We start from the raw sequence: 24,988 nt of genomic DNA on the forward strand, positions 1-24,988 counted from the left end.
TGCTATCATGAAATGAGCTTTTAAAAGCTTTCCATCTTCCATCTCTTCCCCAGCAGCAAAACCGATTTGTGCGATGCTCCAACACTTCAGGGCTACCTATTGAAACCACCGCCGCCTGAAGCGTTCGCTCGAGGAGTTTTAGCTGTCGTACGAAAATTTCGGCAAATCATTCCCGGCACGACTAACTTTCGCTCGATCAGCTTCCTTCCGAAGCGGCGACAGATGCGGGCGAGCATACCTTTCGTGCAGACCGGGAAAAGCAATTTCGAGTGTAAATTTCAATTTGGCTGACTGTTTATTGTTTGCGCACTGGCCCCGGTATACCAAGCGCGTAATCTTCGGCACATTAAGTGGAGCACAGGAATTCGGGAGCGTCAGTACTACTGGGAAAAGAGGAGGAGGGGAGGAGAGATGGAGGCTTTTGGTAGAAGGTTGTGTCGACGATGATACAACTGTTAGTCACGGTGGCCATGTTTGCAAGCACTTTAGTATCGAGTCCACCACAACGGGTTTCAATGGCTGATCGTACCACCTAAAAACCACCCGTCCGCTGAATGATGAATGATGAAGCAAAAGCAGTGTTAGAATGCGTGTTCTTCCTGCATATCTCAGTACGTACAGATGCAAAGAGGACGAACAGTTTCGAAGGGAATTTTAGCAGTATTAATTCTAATAAAAAATGGAAATAATGAAATATGTAGGAAAATCTAAAATTTGTGATGTTTTTACAGATTAAGTCGATATTCTAAATCCTAAGATGATAATACTAATGAAGCATATACGTAAAAATAAGTTGAAGTAAAAATTTATTTATGTACGTAAATATGATAGGTAGATAGGATACACAATTCATTAAATAAGAAACTCATTATTTAATTAATGCACTCAGTAAATAAGCAAAAAAGACACAATGTCAAGTTAATAAACAGATAAAGAAACAAATAATATCTCACATTTAAAAAGGTCCATCAAACAGAAACAAGCAGATCAAACAAACGTAAATAAATTTAAAATTTCATAAAATAAATACTGTAATATTTAAAATAAATTATAAAAAGATTCAAACATAAATAACAGATTATTTTCAACGATAATAATCAACTAAAATGGTTTAACTCTAGAAATTAGGAGAGGTCATTCGGATTGATTATTATAGAATTTCAAAGGGCTTTAACTTATGCTTCGCTTTATTAGCTTTTTTATTCTTATAAAGGGCTCCTCTTTAATTCATTGTTACTAACAATATTCTGAAAAATATTTTAAACAATGTTCTAGACATCCCGTAAATTCCCGTTTTTAAAACGCATTATCATAAACACTCATAACCAATGTAGAAAGAAGATTTTTTTTCCCTTCAACAACAATGCTTTTCCAACATCTCGTCAAGGCCGCAAGCGTCGCCCAGCACCGTGCTAGTCTGTTCATACGCCTTTAACCCATTTACCCGCTCGCGGCCTGGCAGATGAAAAGATAGATTATTCAAAATTTATGCAGACACGACCAACCGCCCCAAACCCCACGCGATAGCCCTACTGCAGCATCAAAGCGCTGGAAATGGTGAACGCTCATGTGGAAAATTGGATATCACCTCCACAGGCGCCCAGCTGATGGCTGACGCTGAAGTCCAAGTGTTAGCCTAAAATCACACTTTTGCCCTCACACACACGCACAATCGCACTCATCTGCCACCAGCAGAGATCCGGTACTGGCGTTTAGAGGGCAAAGCGCGTTGCATTCAATCTTGTTCGCACTTCCTTCTAACACGGTGGCTTCTTTCTAACACGGCGACAAGACAGTGAACTTGACCGTGTCGCATTTTACGGAACACAAAGCGATAGGAAGTTCGGATTTGATACACAATTATGATGGGAACTGTGTGCTTTGTCTATATTTTTTTTTTCATCAACCCTGACACCGTTAAGCGGAAACGTATAACAGCAAAATGGAATTTAATGTTTAATAGATACAACCTAATGATTGATATCAGTGACCTTTAATGACACAACAATAAAATGACAAATATGTAGTAGATGTTTTCCTCAGAGCTGTACATTATTTTTTCGCATTAAATTATTAAGTTTTTAAATTACGCTTGCCACTACTTACTATCCAAGAAACTAATTGGGTCTGTAAAGGGTTAAATAGGGCAACACATGATGAAGCGAACTAACACAGTGGGGTGCCGCATTGCAATGGTGTCACGAAAATGGAAAACATTCCCGTCTGACAAATGGTTATGTTATCCATTCAGTGGAACAACAACGCTTCTATAATTAATGATCAATTGTCAAACATTTTTAACATAATTTTTTTAAAGAGTTAAAGAAATATCGTTCAAAATTATGTATCTTGTACAAATAACCATCTATATCGAAATGGAATTCCTTTTCAATTTATAAAAATCTACCTCACTTCAAGGGTTAAGCTTCTAGAGTCATTGTTGTTCAGCCGTGAGACACGCTTGATTTGCGCGAGAAATTTCAAGGTCAAAGCAGGCTAAAAACAGGCCACCAATAGCACTAAGAGCTCCTGCTAACAAATTGATGTTAGGAGAGAGGGCGAAAAAATAACACACGAGCAACCAAGCTGGCACGCACAAACCCCACGCACGAGAATCGTAACGAGCCGGCGGCTTATGATCTTGCCAGCTCCACATAAAGTCTACCCACTAGCCAGCCACTCTGCGTCATCTTCTATGTGCGTAATGCAACTTTATGGCATTATTTTAGCTATTTCTCATGCTTCACGCGTCCCCTCCACACCCTCAACAATAGCACCTTGATCGCAGCGTGGAAGGTAGAAGGCCGTAATTAGACACACCACGCTGATTTGCTGGCCGGATCGGTTGCGGTTGCTTAATCGGGCGCCTTCTTAACTATTTCTGGGTGTGTCATGGTGCATATTTTCCAATTACCTAAACCTGCTCCACTTCCTGTACCTTTCGCTTCCACAACCTTCAGACTTTCTTCCGCGTGAAAGGCTTCCACGTTGGGCAATGTTCCACCCCACTCCAAAACTCCAAAAAATGTAACGCTATATCTGCTGTCCAGCAGCACTTTTCGGTGCGATTAAGATTCGACTAGGTCGATAGTAACACTCCGCTGCCCCTTATAAGTAACAACCTTGCGTAACAAGAACGTGCTACAATCGCAAAGATTAGCTTTATGTGTGTATGTTTGTCGATTCTTTAAAAAAATCGTTTCATTTTAATTCTCTAGCGGAAATGTAAACAACCCGGCTCTCCCAATTAGTGTCGAAAAGTAACGCACAAATGTAGCGCACGGCGGGAAGCTCATTAAGATGTATTATCAGAATGAGATACAGTTTAGATAGTGGTGCAACTATGAACTACTGTATAATTACAGCTTCTATTAACAGTTTTTATCAGAGTCCATTGCTTCTAAAACCAATGTGTAACAAAACTAATTCAATTTATTTGCTTTTTAAAGAACCTTTCCTAGTTAACATGACATTAAAAATGATCATAGTATTGAAAAAAGAAACCTGGTTCGTAAACCATAACCATAATCAATAATAACTGCAGCCATGCTTTCAAAATTTCACTCCAAAATAATGACTACATCATTGTGCAGTGTTTGCTCTTCAGTAATTTACGAGCTTACATCACTTTGCTCTATAAATCATCGAAAGTACCATACCGGGAAAAAAGAAACCCCCAAAACACGATCACCCCTCACTCAAACACACATTTGGCAGGTTCGACATCCATTCTTCTTCGCCCCATAGGCTTCCTCTGCTTCGCAATTTCCGTCCATTTTCACAGGTGGACTCCCGGTCGGAACCAGATCAACATTTTTCCCGACGCTCGATATCCGTCGACTTTCCCAGCCCATGATTCACGTCATCACGCCTCCACCGTGTGCCACTTACACCGAAACGAATATTTAGCATAAGCCGGTAAATGCAACAGTTTGGCCAGGAGCTGGTTCCTACTCTGGCGCCCTCATCGTGGTAGTGTGAGTGTGTGGGGTGTAGACATGTGCAAAAAAATGACTTGGAAACCAGTGGCATCATATAATTCACACCAAAAGCGCACGTTCGTGCAAAGCAATTCGCGAAAGAAGTGGAACAGGGAAAAAGAGCAACTCCAGGCGCAAAAGGTAGCAACAACAAAAAAAAATTGCAATCGGAAAAATGTTGTGATAAATTTCATTTTCCCTCGTCCCGCACGAACCGGTACGTGGCTGCGTTTGGGCGAGAGAAGGGTGTTTGGACTGGATTGAGGTCAGAGGAAGTGATAGGCAACACAGAACGAGGTAGTAGGCTATACTTTCAATTTCGATTAAACATCGCACCGCATGCACCGAGACCGGAACAACAAACGAACGCAAGCAAGCGGGGCGAATGCAAACACTGAGAGCGTTACCATCATCGAATGGCAAAGTAAAGTAACACATTATTAATGGCAGTTTCGTGTCAATATTTTGCAGCTGATTTGAAAGCAAGTAAACGACGAGGCATTATTATTATTATTATCATTTTTTTATGTTTTTGCTTTTTCATCCACATGCCACATAGAATCTCAGCAGGTGGTGGTGGATGTACGTTGAGCAGATAAGGATTAGTGGAGCATGTGTGGTTTGGTTTATGTGGCGATGCGGTGGACTGTTATGGTTAAAGCGCATCAAAGAAACGTTTGCATAAATTGTGGCAGCGTGTTGATATTTTCTATTGACGCGTATTTTATGTTTATTCTATTCGCGAAAATTCCAACACACACACACACCCTCACACATCGGGAGGAAATATTTTCTCTCCAAATAATATACAGCCCAAGGACGGATTGGCGAGTGTCAATGGGAGCTGTCAACAAAACAAACTAAAGCCATTTAGCATAAATAGCAAGAACAGCGAGAAGCCGAGAACAGAGACAAAGCAGAACAGTTGGTGATGATGATATCATTATCAAGAATAATATTTATAAATCCGATTTTTTATTCCCCTATCCTCTATACCCCTATTTTTATCTTCCTATAAATGCAACCAATTTTTTTATTATCTTGACAATACGTTGTATATATATATATATATATATATATATATATATATATATATATATATATATATATATATATATATATATATATATATATATATACATATATATATATATATATATATATATACAAAAGTTTTTTTTATTTACAAAAATTTTTAAATTATATCTACTAAATGTATGCTAGAGCAAGTGTTCAAAATGTTAAAAGAGATAAATCTCACACACTACCAAAGAAAGATAAAAGATTTGTTTATTTTTAGTGCTAAATCATATTCAATCAATTGTGATAATAATGCTAATATAATGTATTTAACTTTCTGTTTCATTGAAATGCTACAAAAACGTTGTCTTTTGAATGCAATTTTTCTTCCCTATCTCATTTTCATACGCTTAAAACTCGATAATCTAACTGCCTATGTATCTATCTATCTAATCTAATAGGTATTTAATTTAATAAGGTACCAAAGAGGAATGTGGAAATAATTTGTTTGTTACAAACAGTTAAGTAAAGCTTCACTATTATGAAAAAAAGACAGCGACAACAAAGCGAACAACTCAATTCAACAAACGAGAATACTGTTGTTTAGAAATTAGAAAGAGAAGAAACAAATAATTCCGGTGAAAAATTGAATTAAATTAGATAATACACGTTTTTCTCTCTATCATCTAGCTGATCTACCAAAATCTTAATCATTGTTTGAAACTGAGCAGCAAATCAAAACCGCGTGCATGGTATAAAACCGCACAACGGAAACCGGACAGCAAGGGACAGGGGCTGCAATCGAAAAGGGAAAGGAAAAACCCAAACCCGCGTGTCTCGCGCTTAATTGAATCAAATCAATTCGATCTGGAATTGGACAGCGAACGAAATGCTTCCTTTTGCGACACGCAACATCAAGCCTCATTCCGCAACGCTATGTTCGGCGTGCTGTGCCGTTGTCTAGCCAGCCGTCTAGGCCACCGATTTCCGAACCGAACCCTCCTGCCATCATCAATGCTTCACATTCTTGGCAGCGTGCGATTGTATAATTTTTTATTCAATCCATCCCACCGCCATACGCAAAGGTGAAAATTGGGCAGAAACCAAATTGCTTGCCACCCTGCACACTGAAACAGAATAGGCATTTGGAAAAGCAAGATAATTCGAGAGAGAGAGAGAGAGAGAGAGAGAGAGAGAGAGAAATAGAGAGAGAAATAGAGAGAAAGAAGAAGAGGAGACAAGCTTTAAAAGCCATAAGTATGTCGTTGTTCGAAGCCATCGACCACCAACAAGCCCATTTCGCGAAAGGCCTGCCAGCGAGCGGGACTGAAGGAGAAGGCGAATGGAAAGCAACATATAAAAATGAAAGAGAGGCAAAAAAAACAATGAAAAAAAAACATTATGCAAGAAATTCCCCCCAAAACACTGCCCAAAAAGTTTTCACTGTCACCTGGTTGGCTAATAGTCATTCGGTGCGAGGCTCAACCGCAGGTTGAACTGGCAGGTTGATTGAATAGTGGATGCAGAGGCCTCAGAGACACACGGAGGAAGTCCCGGACGGTGACGCGATGCGCAACATAGTGATTGTATTTCGTGTCGCGGTGGGTTTTCGGTCCATTATTAAAAATCCCTACCCCATGGCAGAGGAACACATCAAACGAACGACACGATGTTTTTGCCACCTTTCCACTTTTCGGATTTGATGGTTAAAGTTCCCTGGAGTGGAGTGGAGGAAATGTGTAGTATGGGATACAACAAAGCAACCAGAAGAAAAAAAAAAACGAACGCTCAATCGAAAACGTAAATAAACGCGCAAGTGACACACAGCGGGAGCATTTCGGAGTGGGGCAAGGAGGAGCTAAACAAACGCACCCCTCTTTGCCAACCAAGACTGTAGTATTATCGCCTGCAACACAAAAGGAGACGAAAGTTTGCGCTTGTTCGGTCATAGCTGGGAAGAAGTTAAAATAAACGATTACCGGCCGTTGATTTTCGGTTGGTGTGTGAAATTATAGTTGTTGTGCCAGGAGCTCCGCAATAAGTGCGGAGCTAAGGGCTAAGTGATCGCACTGCCAGCTAGGCGCGTGGTATGTAGTACGCGATTGGTACCGCAAAGAAGCTGCGCATAATTATGCTTCCCAGGCGTGGTATAAAATCTTAATTCTTTGGCGGTACAAAACTCAGACAGACTCGATCCAAACACTTACCACCCCCCGGTGCAATAAATGCAAACACCCACGACAGATGCAACGCGCATAAAAGTGTAGTGGGCGACGATAAAAAAGCTCCTTATTGCATTAAACATAAGACCGGGTGTGGATGGGGTGGATTTGCACTATCATAGTACATTTACTTTTTATTGTGCTGGTGAAAAATAAAAATGATTGCGGTCAAAAAAACATCATCATTGCTTATTTAACAGCGCTAACGTGGGGGGAACGCAGCCTTTGTGTTCCCTAGCAATGAGTCGTAAAGAGAACCTCTTGTCAATTTTACGTCAAAACAGTATCATTTTAGCAAAAACATCATAAAACAGTGCGAAATGAATTCTGTGTTGGAAAAGTGCATACAATCGTTACGAAAGATTTACGTATTTCATGAAAAAAGCATTCAATTGTTACAGTACAATCTCACTCCTATGAAAGCAAAAGCGTACCGTGTCATAAATTTTTAAAAATCAGAAAATTGTTTTACTGCTCTGATTGCGGCTATTAAAATAGGGAGCCATTGCCTAAACAATGTTTGCCCCATTTACGACTTAATTAACCCATTTCTTCTCCACCACCCCTTCTGTCCTCCTCTCTGCACAGAATATTCAGCATAGAGGTGATATGAATCATTTAGTTAATGACTGTTCCCATTCCCTAGACTGGGCCGGGGACGGCTGCTCTACAGATCTATTTTACAATCCGATTACAGTTGAATGTGTGACAAATTTTACAGCTCGACCAAAGTGGCAACTTTTTATTATTTATGAAAGAGGGAAAAGGAGAGCCTGGTACGCCACAAATTATATCCCAATAAAATCGCTGCTAATTAAAACTCATTTGAAAACTGTTCACTGGCCACATTTTCCCACCTAGAAAAATGTGTTGTTGGAGTAGGGATTTTTTTAATGCTATTTTTTGTCTCCTACATTCCATGTGCTTTATGCTTTTGAATACGTGTCAATTGGGACAACCAATAAGCCACTTGTCATGAATAATCGCCCATCAATGTAAGCCACGGTGCAGCGGTGGTGAAAGTTGCTAATGAAAATAACAATATATGGACAATTGATACTTCGAGGAGCGTGAGACACACACGCACGCAAACACTCATGCATTTGAGCTGAAGAAGATTCGTGATCTCATCCTTAACCATTCGATAATATTTATCATTGCATTGCTTGTCCCTTCTCCCTTACCAGCCGACCGCATACAACGATGCTTGATTATACAACCCGATCCGACCGATACGGGGGACATCTTGGCTCCTTCCATCCCGCCACCGAGGGACCTTTTCAGTCATCGGGGCCTGTCATCGTCCGCCAAACTTTAACATTCAATCACGAAATGTTTTTGCATAAAACATGTCTTCTTCAAAAACATTCCAAACCACTACTCGGTCACCGGTGAGGTACGGTAAAGGCGAGTTTCCCTTTTCGTTTCTCTTCGAGCTTCGCTCATTTACGATGCCAGGGCAGCACGAAACTTACACGGCTCCTTTTCACGATCTTCCATCCCTCCCGATTGAGCTCCAACGGTTGTAGATCATAATTTCAAAATGCTATTTTAACCGTGACCAACTCACCGAAAAGCGCAACCAAATGCATTGCACGTCCATAGAGAACTGTTCGCAAATTCAAAAGCAATCCCGAAATGTCTCTGCGTGTGTGTGTGTGTGTGTGTGTGCCTGGTGGGGAGGCAAATGCAAGGGGCTGTTGCATGGGGCCGGAGGTGAGTTTGGGAAAGTTTGTCCATGTATACATCGGGCACGAAGTTGACACACCACCGTTGCGCACTTTTGCCACTCCGGGCGCCACACTAATGCACCCAAATTAGCAATGCAGTGGCCATCCTCCGTCCGTAACTGGGTGAGTGGTGACTGACGGTGGCAAACGGTTAAAACTGTGTCCCAAAATGTGACACTTCAAACGGTGACAGCTCTCGGTAATGGGTTGAATGTCCTTGAAAGGATTGTGTAAAGTTGGCGTATATTAAAGCGATATCAGTAGTGGCTTTTAAAACATTAAAGAAATGGCTTATAATTAGATGTAAAAATACCAAATTTTACAGTTTTTATGTTTTGAAATGTAAGCAACAAAAGCCTACACTCATTGGTTTAGAATTTTACTACTCACTCATTATGAATACAATCACAATTATTTGAGAAATGAAGTAAATTAATCATTCAACAATGAAATGAGGGCCAAGTAATAGTTGAATCCGTACTCATTGGTTTTCAAAAATCATTTTTCTATTGCTTATTTAGTAACAATATAATTCACATCCATTTTTAAGAGTTAAACAACTTTTTCAAAAAGGAGTTCCCGTGGTACAGTCGTCAACTCGAACGACTCAATAACATGCCCGTAATGGGTTCAAGTCCAGAATGGGCCACTTTCCAGCAGCAAGTATCTGGTTACGTGGTAATTAAGTCTCGAAAGCCTTATAGGCCGGCATGTCCGCGTAGGACGTTTACGTCAAATAGAAGAAGACAACTTTGTAAATGAGAAAAGATAAATAATATTTTGCTCATTTTAAGAACAACTATTTTTTGCTGAATAGGTTGGTTAAAGCTCAAAATTACTTATTTAAAATATTTCACCATTTTCTCTGTATATCACTTCATAAAGATATACACAAGACCACTACACTCATGCTACAATCGTCCATCAACAGTGATCACCCCAAGCTTCTCTCTCTTTCATCTTGTCCATTAAGCTACGCGCGTTACGCAAGAAACTGACTCAAAGTTGAGACCCAGTTCCCAGACCATCAGTCGCCAGTCACCATCATCCACTGCTGCTTCTTCTTCTAACACCACAATTGACCCCATCGGAGTGCGATCATTGTGATACGGGCCCCGCAAGGTACGCACGATGCTTCTTCCCTTCTAAACCGATCCAACCTTCGACCGATTAACGCTCGAGTGGACATCAACCCAACGAATGGATACACCATCATCATTATATTCATCATCATCATCATCATCATCTTCAACAGCATCAGCGTGCTGCTCGTCAACAGCAACAACATCGCCGTAACGGAATGCACCCACTTTGTGTTCACTTGTGCAAATCTCCTGCATCGTGCAAACCGACACACTGATCGTGCGCCGTGTTCAAAACAAAACTATCCAAGAAGTTCATTATATGCGACCGACGATTTGTTTCTTTTCTCCCCCTATCTCTCTCTCTCTTTTACTTTCATGAGCACACACATTCACGTTTCCCGATGCAATCACACAGATCCACGTGGGCCCCCCACCTGTTTCATAATCACAGGTGTACATGATGAGGACGACCGCGTACTGTGGTCATGGAAGCGATGGTTGCTAAAGAAGCTTCTGTTGATGATGCATTTCGCATTCAATCGCGTACACCAGAGCCTACTAATGCCACTCGCACATTGTGGCTGTTTGAGTTCGGGAGCGATTTGATCATCTTCGAGCGAGCGTTTCGTGCATTGGCGTTTGGAAATTCTGCCCCCGTACGCTCACCATTCCAGAGCACGTCGCACCACGCGGGCGTGTCCAGAAAGCTGATAAGGCACAACATGTTTTTGATCCTGGGATACACAGGCTTACTCGATAACGCAAGCACACACACATACACAGCCAGTGCACAGTGCAATGCTGATGTTTGCATTCACTGCAGATGGGCGTCTTGGTCGAGACAGACAAATAACCAATGAAGGCGATTCGGTTGGGACACAGTTGGAGCAGCTCGAAACTGTTTTACGATTAACCCTTCACAATGTAGTTGCTGTTAGCTCTACTGAAGTTTTAAGCTGGTTCTTGAATAATGAAGCATAATCATTTGCTATGATAGCTGTATCACCGACGAACCGACGAGGCACTTGCGTTACAAAAGTGTGTCCCACGCTATAATACTGACAGTACTGTCAGTAAAAAACGATTCCAAATAGAAATTGCAAACAAAATGTGAGGCAAGATTTTATGAGATTAATTTTACAAAAACCCATCATTTTATAGCTTTCCGAATTAATACAAATGATGTGAGAAGTGGATAAAACATTCCACGTTGGAATTTGGGGAGAAAAACAAAAAGGAGGTTCAGGATTTTCTCGTCTGTGTAAGTGTAGTAAGCGATTCATTATAGAAAAGGCTTTAACGTAACGTTTAACGTATTTTCATTCGAAATATGAAGACAACTTTTGTAGCTCCTTTTGTTCCAAATGTCACGTCGGTTCATCGGTGGATGTATTGCATCATGCTAGGTTTTGATAATAACTTTTGGTAAAAAATAAGTTTGTAATTAATAGTGATATTGCATTCATCCGTCATTAGCAAGTCTTAAATTAAAAAATAATCAAAATTGAGCAATTAATCGGTGTAAGAAGAATAAAATAAATGTTTTCAATGATTTTCGCCTAAACTTACATCTTAAAATGTCAACATAAAAAAAACACGGAAAGGAATGAAATATGTCCTATCATTAGGTAAAAATGTGTTTAAATTGCAAAAAATGTCTTCATCCCTTCACGCAATTCACATGCTCTTTAAGGGTTTCCGCTGAACAGCCACGACCATCCTAACCGCACCCATTTCCCATATGCAAATGCAACGATGATGACGATTCCGATGATCTCTCCCAGCACACTCACACACACACACAAGCACTGGAGTCAGGTTGATGCGCAAAAAAACCGCCTTCCAAGCCACCGAGCCCGTTTTCACTTTTGCATTCCAAAACCGCAACCAGCGCAGACCGACCGTTGACTGCAACCTTGAAAATAATGCGCGTGTTTCGAGGGCAGTCCCGGTGGTCCCCTCTCCTCCCCCCCCACCCCCCACCCTCAAAATGGACCCCGTGGGTGGACAAGTCAACACTTATTGGTATGCAGTGGTTTCGCTCGTTGGTCAAACCTCGGTTTGACCTCTACGGAAAGGGCGGAAAGGAGGAAAAGAGCGAAAGCAACAGGCACGTTGATGCACCACACACGCACTGACGCAAGATGCCGCAGGGATGGGAAACTTAACTGGCCAATATTGACAATTTTCCGCTTACGTGGGTAAACAATGAGCGACGAGAGTATATTGATTTTCTATCGATTGTGCATCCCCCTAACCTGCACGGGCTGACTTTAAACGAGTGGGTGTTTATCGAAGACGAGTGTGTAACGAGTGTGAAGGCAGCATGCTGGAAGCAAAGCGACGTTCTTCTAACCATCCTCAGCACATCAAGCAATCCGACACATCTAAACGGACACATTTTATGGTGGGCTCTGTCATCGTGCACCGCCGCTCGCCAAATGTCTATATTGATGGCTATAAACACATAAAGCAATCGTGGCCGCTTGCCCTCACCGGTAGCCGGGGCTCCACTCTCAGCTCTCGAAGCTTTCAACCCGCGCACAGACGAATGGCGTATTTATGCGACCAACGAATAGCCCAACCCTTGGTTGGCTGGTGTTTTATTTTACTTTATTTTTTTTGCGACACATGGCTTCCGGGATGCGAGCGGAGCCGTAAAAGTGGTCGAAAATGAAAATACACCCCGGAAATGCCGGAGTCCACGGAGTCACGAAATCAATTTCCAGCAGCTGAAGGATGCTTGGGTTGCTTTTTTATGTGTTTGCCTGCAGTCGTTGCCAGTATTTGACGCATTGCCCCTGGGAGGTTTATTAAGGGGGACTGGGTGGAAGCATTTGTTTTTGCTCGCTTCTTTTCTCTCGTTCTGCCTCTATCCATCTCTGGCTTGTGCGTAGGGCGTAGGGATGTATGAAAAAGCTCACTGCGTGTGATGGAGTTACACAAGTATGCACATATTCACAACGACCTGGAGTGGGGTTGATAATTTTAGATTTCGAGGATGGTTTTGAAGGCTTTATAATCCCCATGAGTGGGGATGTTCTGGGCATGATGTTGTAATTATTTTATAAAGGGTTTCCGGCTGACATGTGTGTTAACAGCGAGTGCGGCGGTGTTTTGTGCCAGGCGCTTAAATGAAATGCGGGACATATTTTCAATTGGCGAAACATGCTGTGCTGCTATTTATTCTGTAGTATAAAGACAATTTAAATTATAATTCAATTTCAATAGCGTACCTTAACACGCTCCGAACGATGAACGAAGGGCCTCTTCGTTTATTTTATAGAATAATTACTTTAATTTTGATTTGCAGCTACTAACACTTACGGGCCTTTTTTGTACATAGTACATTCTACATTTGAATCACAAAAAATACTATTAGAATCGTTCCTGTACGTTGATACTTGGCCCCGTATGTGTGGAAGGACAATGTATGAGCCGTTATAATGATGAGCTATATGAGATGTACGGCAACCTCACTATCGTGCAGCGTATCAAGCTCGCCAGGCTCCGGTGGGCTGGCCGTGTTGTACGCATGAAAACGGACGACCCAGCCCGTACAGTCTTTTTAAGTCGTCCCCAAGGACAAAGGAAGGTCAAAATTGAGGTGGCAAGATGGCGTGGAGGCGTCCGCCATTAAGGCCGGGATAACGGACTGGCAGACGAAGGCGCGAGACCGTGAGCGGTTTCGGACACTCTTGAGCCAGGCCAAGACCGCAAATCGGTTGAAGCACCGGATAAAAATAAAAAAAAAATCATCATTTTTTACATACAAAAATAGTTTTACCATAGGCCGAAAACCCTCACCACATAATTACACACTGCAAGCAATATGTAAACCATCATCGCGAAGTCACAGTAGCGGCAACACCATGTAAAACCCTTTCATTTATGCATTCCGTGCGAGATGGACCTTCACGTGCGCCAAATACCGGTGACCGACTGAAGCAAGCACGACCTGTTCGATCTGAAACCATCACCACACGAGCGCACTCTCACTATATCCCACAGCATTGGTCTCTCCTTTCCATTTCGGTCCGCAAGGTGGCGCACACTAGTAAAAGCAAGTAGCAACATCATCAACAACAAAACACCGTCGTGCGCACATGCTCCACCTTGTAACTAGGTCAGCTTGGAACTAACATGGATTACATAAAAAACCGTTGCAAGTCAAACCAAACATTACCCGTCGTGTCTATGCTACTGCAACAGCGAGGGGACAGTACTGTACGTGAGTCTTCAGAACCAGTTTCTTCGCTTCACCTGACGTTAAACAGCTACCCAACACTCACCTTATTCTTCACCTACCCAAACGTTTGGTCTAGTGCTTTGCATTTACGACGAAAGTAAAATACCCGTACTGGTCTCTTCCAGAGTGGATCCCGCCCCAGCTCAACCAACATCGACCATTTCAAGTTGATGCATTTTCCAACCTAATGCCCCCGACGGCGGTTCCAGCCATCACGCAGACACTTGCTGCTACGGTACTGGTTTTTTTATCTCCAAATTCCTGCTTCTCTATCCATTCTACGGCGCAAATTCATTCGCAAACTCCTCACTACTATTACTACTGCCCTTGCGAGATGATGCAAGTCAACCAGTTCCCTACGGAACTGGTTTTTCGCAGCACTCACAAAAGTGAGTGGTCTAGCCAACGAGCAAGTGAAAAATACAAACCATTCACACATACAGACACTTTCGCACCGTGGTATTTACGATAGGATTTACAGTACTTTATGCACATCCCCGATCAAAATACGATCATAAACCTGTACACGGGGGGTGCTTCACACACAGCAAACACACCAAAAAGTGTCCAAAACGGCACCCGCGGAAACCGTCACCAGATCGTACAACGGAAATCGACCCACTGATTGGTGTACGAGTGCGTGTGACCATGCAAGGACAATCAAACTGCGTGCCAAACCTACTCAAGCGACGTTCGAATGTTTGATTGTACGGGAAATAATTCAATCAAAAGTCGCACATTTGCGACACGGTCCCATGCGAGGTCGATCGTTTGAAAGCTCCGACCGTGTCTGGCTGCTTGCCTAAAGGGCAGGAAAATTCGCTATTCACCTCATTCGCCAGCGTCATCTGAGTGGCTCACCAAACCGGCCATTGCCTCATCCATGGACGATTTGTGTGCTGCTAATGAAAACGGAAATCCTGTCCCTTCGCACCAACACACAACCTCTCACACGTCAAGGTGTGTGCTTAAACGCCGCGCCGGATCTATTTGCAGTGGCAGGAAAAGGAACGGGGGGAAGGATGAGTAAAAAGTGCAAACACACTAAAATAGTTGCATCGTTTGCCTCGGAACCCGTCCGGGCTTACTTGGTGCGTTGATCATAGCGCAATGATTTACGCGTGAGTCTATTAACATATCAGCTCCGGGCGAGGCAAGCGTGCTGAAAGATGATGAACCACTCTAGCAGGAAACATTGGCAATGATGAGGAAGCGAGTGCTTTTTCTGTTTTTGGAAAGCGAGAGCGCGCTGGGAACGGTCCGCTATGTTGCAAATCGATGGACTAGTCAGTCGGTCGAATTTGTCGACAGCATTAATGATAGTGAGTCGATACGGAAATCGGTGGTCCGGATGCAATAGGCGGTACGGAAGCTATTGCATGGGAATGGAAGTTTAATTTCATGGCAGTTACTGATAACGATTAAAGTATCTCCTTTAACCAGGGAATACCTGATAATGATGATCATTAAAACACTGTTCCTAATTTGATTAATTTAAAAATCTCTCTGATACTTCCACAATTGAACTCTAAAACAAGTCGGTTAAATAAAAAATACGAATTTTTAGAAACAAGCGCTCCAACCAAAAAAAAGAACAAAGTGAGTTTGTTAGGTCGGCTTTAAGGGTACACCAAATAATAAGTTCTTTTTTTTAGTCTCTTTGGTGAATAATTAACGCGAAATAAAAAAAAATATTATAGCGCACAACCAATAAAAAATATTTTAGTCACAACTGCCAAGTCGTTCGAATGTTTTAATAGTTCCAACACGGGTAAAAAATGAAACATTGAAAATGGAAATAAGCATACCAAATTTACGTCAGCCTTTCCAGTTAATGATAATCTGAACTTTTTAAACAATCAATGTAAGTTCGATATCAAGCGAAGTTATTTATCCTGTAGCAGTTATTTCTATAAGAAAATGATAGCAAAATCAAAATATTTGTACTGGCAAATATTTTTTTCATTGCTAGTTCAATCAAAATATCTCGTAAACCAATTCTCATCAACCATTTTCTTTGAAAAAATAATCTGCAATATATAAATATTTTCAATATTTATTATTTCTAACAGCATGTAAAGTACAGGTCCAAGAAAAATTTTCAAATGCAGATTACTGAATTTGTTTATTAATTCGATACTTTCCAAATAGTTATACATAGCAATCAAAGATAATGTTTTATAAAACATATTGATAGTATCATATTGATATCATAATCATAATCATATTGATAGTAATAGTAATTTAATTTAATTAGTAGATAGTAATTTCAAAATATTTTTTGATATTTAAAGTCCCAAAAGAAGCAGTTTTTTTATCAAAAGTACAAAATGACAAACTGAAAGTAAAACAATAATCAAAATAAAATAAAATCAACCCAAAGATACTCATTTCTAGACAAATCAAACAATAGGCCCAGTAAAACAGTTCTCAACATTCGTTGTATCTAGCGAACACATTAAATCAAGCAAATTAACGGAAATGCAAAATAACGACGATGCTTTTATAACATCTAAATTCACATGATCAAACAATCAATAGAGATGCCAGGTTTAATGCTAAACTAACGCTTTCAAACAAAAGAACATAATGCTATGTGAGGGGTGGCATCCATTCAGTCAGCAGTCAACCAGAAACCCTTTTTGTCCTCTTCCTTCTGATCGTTATGCAGTGTCGACATAATGACGATGTATTAAAGGGCATTATTGCCGATCCGCTGGTAGGTAGTGGCGAACGCATAAAAGAATTCCATTAAAGGTTTCAAATTAATTGAATACACATTCCACGGCCGGAGGAACGATCGCGATTAATTAGGTTAACTATATCTTGATAGCTAAAGATAGAGCTGTTGCTGTAATTAAAATAGACACATAAGACCAACCTGAAGGAATCACAGGTTTATAATCAATGTTAATACAAATTGTAAAGTAAAAGGAGAAACGGAAAAATAAACTTGATATTACTGAAATTTTTAAGTGCAATGTCCAATTATAGGCCTAAATTGTAATTCGTTTTTCAAATCCTTCAACGTACAAAAACATATCTAATAACTATAATCCGTGAGTATTTTCAAATGGTTTCCTTCCTACGGCATTCCCGCCGCATACCACTTGCTAGCACTTTCATTTTGCTGGACTAACTATACTTCAGCTCTAATAACAGAAATCACCAACCCAAGCTAATCACAGAGACTAATGTTGCGTAAAAGCGTTAAATTTTCAACGTTAATCCAATCCGGCTGAATTACACCAAACAACAAGAAAGAAAAAAAAACCACGAACACCCAAACAGCAAGGGTACCAATCATTGTACAGCCCTTAAAATTATCGTTTCTTTCCAGCGACGCACGCACACACCGCACATAACTAAGACTAATCTCTTTTAAAAGCGATCGCTTTTCGACCCACAGTTATCCAACATCGGACAAATTACGCTGAGATCTCGCGCATGATCGAGATCATTTATGTGACAAAAATTATTCCCGGGAAAGCGTTTCGCCCGCTTTTATTGCGAACCACCGCCGAAAAGCGGCAACAGAGCGATTCGCCACGCATTTCACGCTGGCGGTGAACCTACGAACCCCGCGCACACAATGCGATCGTACAACTAGCGCAGCGTACAAGACGAGTGACACCGACGATAGCAACAGCGACGAACCTCAGCAGCGCGACGTCACTGTTGCCCTTCGGCACTGATTATTTGTTCAGCTTTTATGTTCAGCTCCGTCCGGCGATCGGGACAAGCTGCCAGCCCGGGGATAGGGGAGTGTTGGAGCGACCAGCGATCGGAATGTGGTTTCATCAGCCATGACAGCAACCTCTCGACATGTTCGGTGACTTCAGCGCAGTGGTCTACAATACCAGCGTGCAGGTGTTTGTCGTACGCAGGGCACAGCACAGTTGGGTGCGCAAGGACGCACCGGTCGTGTTGTTCAGTTCGGCCATTCCGTGTGCCCGTGTATTATGCAGGGTTCACAGAAAACATCCACACCACGACGCACAGCGTCTTAGCACTTTGTCGGTGGTCGGCCCCATTGATTAATCGGCTCTCCGACCAGCAGACTGGAGGTGGTGTCAATGTTTGGAGCCAAAAAATATATGCCAAGATTAATGGTGCTGCTCTTGCGGAGGTTGAAATCAGCGATCAGCATGATTAGTCGGAGGTAGGAGTTGCTGACCGTGCTTAATGGTGTAAAGATTGACAAACACTATCAACGGTAGATAGAGACTACAGTTCACGAGATTAAATGGGAACATTTATTGCGCTGAATTGTGTGCGGCTTTTTTTGTAACCAACCTCAAAAGCTGCCCATAACACAAAACCAGAACAGTCTTTGCTGGTCTCCCACCAGCAGGAGCCAATTATTTTTTCGTACACAACACAGGTTAAACCCATAATCAGCTGCATAAACGCTCCACAACCCAAAATGCTGACCTCTATCATGTTGCTCTTTCTTTATGGACTACCATATTGGTGGCCGTACACACGAATCTGAAAGCAAATCATCAAATCATTCCTTTTGCTTCCTCGATTTGCCGTTCAATGCCAACAGGTTTCTTCAGGCCCACCATCCGCCCTCTAGACTGCTTCCCCGTACTGCTTATGGTCCCGAAGCAGTGAGGACAGATTCCCCGCCGATCTTTGCCGGTTTGGACTACGTCAATCACTTAGCATACTGCGTCGTAGTAATTCGCTTCTCTGCTAGAACACTCCCACTCTCGACGGCCGAGACGCACAGCGATTTGTATGCTACCGTCTCACTGGATAGCAATCTTAGTTCGCATAGTGTTTTTCCCCTTTAGCTCTTCACCTTGACTAGGCCGATACCCCGTGGAATAGGGGAGGCTGTACCATAACCACAGACAGCCGGTGTGGGCTCATTCAGCAAAAACTGGAGCCAACTGCACAAACCGGAAAACTAGAACATCCGTTATGCACTTTTGACAAGTGAACTGTTTCCGTCAACGAATGACCCTGACTGACGGGCCTTCCCTTTTTATTGCCAAACGACAATGACGACGACACTGACGGGTCTGGAAGTGTAATTATCTTTTAACTCATTTTCTATCGCACTGACTGCTACCATTTTGCCCATGCATTACTAACTATCATATGTTAATACGAGCTAAAAAAGGGCACCGCTAGGAAGGTACGAGAATTGCCTATAGCACAGAGCAAGACGAGAAAAGAATAGAGAGCAGCGGCAGCAACAGCAGCATCAAATCAGCGATGCAATTGTATGCATAACTGCATGATGTATATGATCCATTGCGTGTTCCAACGTTTCACCATTCCCTCATGGTGTGTGTTGAAGTGGAAGTGGTAGAAGATACAGAATGAAGCAAATGGAATGTTGAATCGCATTAGTATTTGTGTACGTTGACTAGACGGAGCACAGGTTGTAGAAGAAGCAAAAAATTAACACACACGCGTGCCGTCCGTTGTATGGTGCAGATTTAATACAAATTCAAGGTAATGCTAATGCATTCCCCCCACACAGCCGCAGCTTCTCGTTGAGTTGACTTCTCCAAGGGGAAGGAATGCTAAAACAGGGAATGGATGTTAGCGCTCCCCAAGCCATGACACATCAACATTCACCCACTTGGATGGTGTCGTATTCTGATGAGATCATAACCGATTGCTAATGCTTAGACGCTAAGTTAATCCACCTATTGGCATTGCATACGTTGTCTCGTGGGAAATGTACGTTCACCACACTGACGATAGAAGTAGAGGATTAATCAATGCATCAATGCATTGCAATGGTAATGCAATTTGGCTGCACCCAGCGAAAAAAAGGAAGCGAGAATTTAAAAGTAATTAGTTTGCTGTTGGTCCGTAATGAAACAAAGAATATAAAGTGTACATTTATTTGATCAAAAAGGGCTTACTGTCTTACAGGGGTTTCCAAGTCAGTTTCGAACGCGACTTTGTATCGAAGTGTTTTTTTGCGTAACATATGCTTGATGCTTTGAATATTAGAATATTAGAAACATTTATGATTATTTAAGTTCTTCTCCCCAAAATATATAACTTAAGATCATATCTGTCGCCATCACCTTGTCATTCGATTAAGAAAAAAAATAAGAAGCTTTTTAGCATCTTAACCAAATGTTTATAACATAACCTTGCAACTACTTAGGGATTGTTCGATACTAGCCAATTTTGTTTCATAAGGAGTTTGGCAGGTGGCTGAACTCATGTCAACACTCGATACAAAGCCACACGCCGAAGTAAGTTTTCAGGTTTTTAGCCTAGATATGAATTTTTTTTTTTTTTTGTTGAGAATAGTTAAACATAGTTAAAAACGATGTTTAAAATAGATAAAAAGAGTAACACTTATTTTAAACCAGGATAATTAAAAACAAGAATATTGTGCTGTATTAGAACACAATAATTGAAATATTTGATATGTCGGAACGAGATTGTCAATTGGATGTTGAAAATACAACCCGATGATGTATATTTTTCCACTGACAGAATGAAATTTCGTGTATCTAACTTAAACTCGTGTCTTCTTGACAAGTATCGTGAAAGGCCCCACTACTGATTTGTGATCTATAGACATGGAATCGTTATCATCCATTCAAAATTCTTAAAATTGAACATTGAACAGTTTTTTAAATACACTTTGATTCGCTCTTCTCTGGGCATCATATATACCCACGACATCACCGTCTTCGTGTGATCTTTGCTCTCTACTCTAGTGTTTCAAAATTCAAGCATTATAAGACCGCATTTAAATTGCTGATACGCAAGGTAAACCGTTCACGCAGCGGGAGAGCGAAAAGTAAAACAAATTAATTTCGATTCCTGCCAGCTTCCGCTCCCCTTCGCCTGTAATGGGGACACCGGTCATCAAAATACGATGGGACGTAAACTTTCGCTTTCATATCTCACGAGCGCTGCAGCAGGTTTAAAGTAATGTATTTTTCTACTGGTAAAAATTGGTTTGGAAAAAAAACTCACCCAACACACTCCAATGCAGCTTCCCTCGTGCCCTCTATTTAGACACAGGCGACCAGTATTGCCTCGGACCGGAAACCCGAAATGGAAACAATAATAATGAAGCGGATGGAGGAAAAACTGATAGAAATGGGATGATTTTTTTCCTTCTGTTTGTTGTTGTTGGTTTACTTGTGACTTCTAGCAGGGTGGGTCTGAGTTTCGGTGAGTTTATTCCCATCCTCAAAACAAAAGTCACTTTCTGGCAAAGATGCTGTCGCTTTTTTATAATACAAAAAAAACAACAAAATTGTGAAACGAAGCAGCATCTTGTGAACGTAGGAAATGGACAGCTACGAGACCCTCCACCCTGTTCGCTTGTGGCGGGACGTTGGTTGGATGGGGCAAGTAACACAATGGGTGTAGACGAACCAGCCAGTTTGTGTCAAGGTTTTGTCATTTGTTTTCCTCGCTAATTTGCATAATTTTGAACGCAGTTCGTTCTTTTTTTTTTCTGTGTTTGTGCGTTTGTGTGATTTTGTTGGTATTTCGATGATTTTTTTTTTGTTTTCCGAGCCCCAACTAAAGCGTGAAAGCTTCCCATCTTGCGTTGCTCCTACCAAGGTAAGCCACCATAATAGGAGGGGAAAACGGAGAAGTAAAAACGAAGGAACAATGAACATCGTCCACCGCGCACCGAAAGGGAAAATAATAGAGGAAAGTGTATTTTGAGCAACGGCAAAAACTGTCACAACTGTTTCATGACACTTACCTTGAGTTGATCTTTCAGAACGAATTATTTTTTTTTTGTTTTTTTTTTGCCGTACACCTTTTGCAGCCTGTCAATTAAATTCGAAAGAGTAACAAAAAGTAAAGAACCGTCATCAAAACGTAGCTCACGGTGATGGAAAACTTGTTAAACCGAAGGGGGAATCACACAAACGATTTTCCCCCACCGATCGATAAAGAAACCGTTCGCAACCGTCGCGTGTTATTGTTTCTAGCAGGCGCTTACATTGCTTTTGGGGACAGGTTTAAGCGAACACAGCGAAGCTGTTCGGGAAAATCACAGTAGCAAATCCACATTAACTTTTGTTCTAGCACACGCTTAAATACACAGCCAGTCCACATGACGATGACGAACGGCACACTTCAAGACCGAAACGGAACGTAGCCTGAAACGCAGAACCTGCACGATTCGTACACTTTGCTTCACCTCACCACATTGTTTTGATACGTGCTAATGCATATGAAACACGTGTACTGGTAGAACGCTTTTTCGCTCCGCGGGGTGCGCGCGTTTGTTTGTTTGTTTATTTTCCCTCCCTCTCCCTCGTCTATTAGTATTCGATGTTTCTACCTGAGCGGGTTAGGGATGGGTGCGATTAGAAACAAAAAAACAGCGATTCAACCTCATTCTAAACTTCAAAAGCACTCACTGTTTTGAACAAACCAGAACAAAACAGATAAATAACGCGTTTGAGGAAGAAAGTAGCGAGAAAGCAAAGAAGCGATAAGAGCTGGTCAGTGTGCTAATTTCCCAAACATCTACAAACCACACAATGGCGGCGAGAAGAAATACCGTTGTGAAAAATGTTCTTTCACCGATTATGCTTCGATTTTTGGTTCGTTCTGTGGAGGAATTTCATGCAACAATAAAAAAAGAACGCTCAATAATCCATTGTAACAAGCGAGAGCCGGGAGTAGGTCAGCCCAATGTTGGCAGTTCGATAACATTCGCACCAATTGTCCTTGCGGTGCCCTGGTTTGCCCTGTTTAAATTCTTTGGCAGGACAGTAACGCGGTCAAGTGACCACATTACCAAGAACGTCCTAACTGCAACACGCAACAGGCACACACATACACACCAGCACCATCAAAGCAGAGGACGATTCGTTCCTCTGTTACCACGCATATAGGCAGAGGTGTATAATGACGCCATCAAGAATCTCTAATATATAAGTACACGTGCTTCCTCATCGAAACAAACACTTCTACCGGGGACGCTTACGCGTGAAAGGACGGAGCTGTTTGACACAAGAACAAGTTGTGCCAATATTGGGACAACGTTGCTAAATTTGATGTATTTTTTTATGCATTGATTTTTCGAGGAGATAATTGAGATTTGATTTATGTTCCCATTCATTTACTGGCAAACAGTAAGCAAGGTGATAAAATGCGCGTTTGATTATTTCTTCATAATTTACTTTACATTTATTTTACATGAACCGGCATTCCATTACATTTATTATGAAATATTGAACTCCTCAGCATGTAGTGGAAAGCCACAACTAAAAATAGCTCTTGTGCGTCTTTTGTTTTACTGTCCGGTTATCACATAAACCCATAAAATCGAAAATCTCCGCAAGCCCTCGAACCATTTTCCAACAGGTTTCTAATTCTTTTCAGATCATTTAACACACTGCCACTAATTATCGCCCAAGTACTGCCGACTATGATTGTGAACCGACCACCAGGTTCAGACTATCTCACTCTCGCTCTCTCCGGACTAATACTCTCCATCCAACTTTCATCACATTCGCTTGTCACACACGGAACATCAAGGGATTGATCTTGTTGCTGCACGGCATGCCACATCTTCAACTCCATTTTGTTCCATTCCACTGCGGCTGTTGCTGCCTAAAATACAGCAGAACTTTGTCTCAATCGTACGTCTCGATCGCTAGTTCAGCTTAACCGGGTATAAAGGTTACCACAATAATATAAGCAGGAGATAATACACTTATCACACACGTCAGCATCCACGAAAATAAAATCACACACAAGAGAAGAGAAATTTTTATTTCCTGCAGCAGCTACTGCCCCACAGGGAGCTTTTCGATCATTCGTTCGATCTTGTGTGTGATGGGAATGAGTTGATCTTGTATTGCACTACTCTATTGGGACACTTACACGATACACCAGCAAACCACACACACGAAGGGTCCAAGAAGAGTACACACGCGGACACAGTGCGGCGTTCGCACTTGCTGTTTGGCACTATTTTGTTTCTCTTTACGTTCCCTTCTCGTACTATTATTCCACCTCCGTTATTGCGACCCACAAAACACAGACAGACATTCGACAGACAACGAGGGTGGGAGCACTCGCGAGCTTTTTAACAAACGTTCCACCGACACTCAGACACTGGACCAGCGCGCGTTCCGGTCGCCAGAGCTCCTGCACTGTAACTGAGCGCGCTTAAGCCGATCGTAGGGGAACAAACCCGTCCGGCAGCTGAGTGTGCATGGTACGTGTGCGTGCGGGTGAAATCGCGCGTGGATGTGAACGGCGGGACTGCAGGCGGGGAGCACAGACACACACGGGACGCGATCATTCGCCGACGGTGTGATTTTGTGTGCGCACCAACACAACCGTAGGCTCGTCAGCAATCGATTGTGTACGGCGCGATATCGGGGCGTCCCGTTCCCCTAGATTTCTACAGGGTTTTCCAGAGCAAGAGTAATGATTTAAAAAATATTTTTCTCAAAACTCTTGTTTGATTTTTCATTGATCAGGAGCATAATCAAACTCCCTAGCTTATGTAGAAACTGTGTGTGCAAGTTCTTGGTATGCATAATAGTTTTAAATGTTTTACAAGTAACAAATTTTAATTCAGAAATCACCTCATTTTCATTTAAAATAATATGTATAAGTAGGTAATAGACATTATAGCAAAATAGCCTATATTTATTTATGTTTTTATATTTTCACATGTCTCCGGATATTCTATGTTGTATGTTTCCTTTGGTTCATT

At 41.7% G+C, this 24,988-nt stretch overlaps 1 protein-coding gene across 3 annotated transcripts in view; it reads right to left on the bottom strand.

Moving 5' to 3' along the window:
• The window catches only part of LOC121592456 (putative ferric-chelate reductase 1 homolog), a 45,952-nt gene extending 21,474 nt beyond the window's left edge, over positions 1–24,478 (bottom strand). For 2 of the 3 annotated variants that reach the window (XM_041913904.1, XM_041913906.1), the window contains exons 1-2: positions 24,145–24,478; positions 22,004–22,070 (exon numbers count right to left, since the gene is read on the bottom strand). The gene's annotated coding sequence lies outside the window, so the exon portion shown is untranslated. The remainder of the gene's footprint in view (positions 1–22,003; positions 22,071–24,144) is intronic. The other variant, XM_041913907.1, reaches the window with a different exon arrangement.
• Between the last annotated feature and the right edge of the window lie 510 nt (positions 24,479–24,988).

The sequence above is a fragment of the Anopheles merus genome, chromosome 2L (assembly GCF_017562075.2).
Source record: "Anopheles merus strain MAF chromosome 2L, AmerM5.1, whole genome shotgun sequence".
Lineage (NCBI taxonomy): Eukaryota > Metazoa > Arthropoda > Insecta > Diptera > Culicidae > Anopheles > Anopheles merus.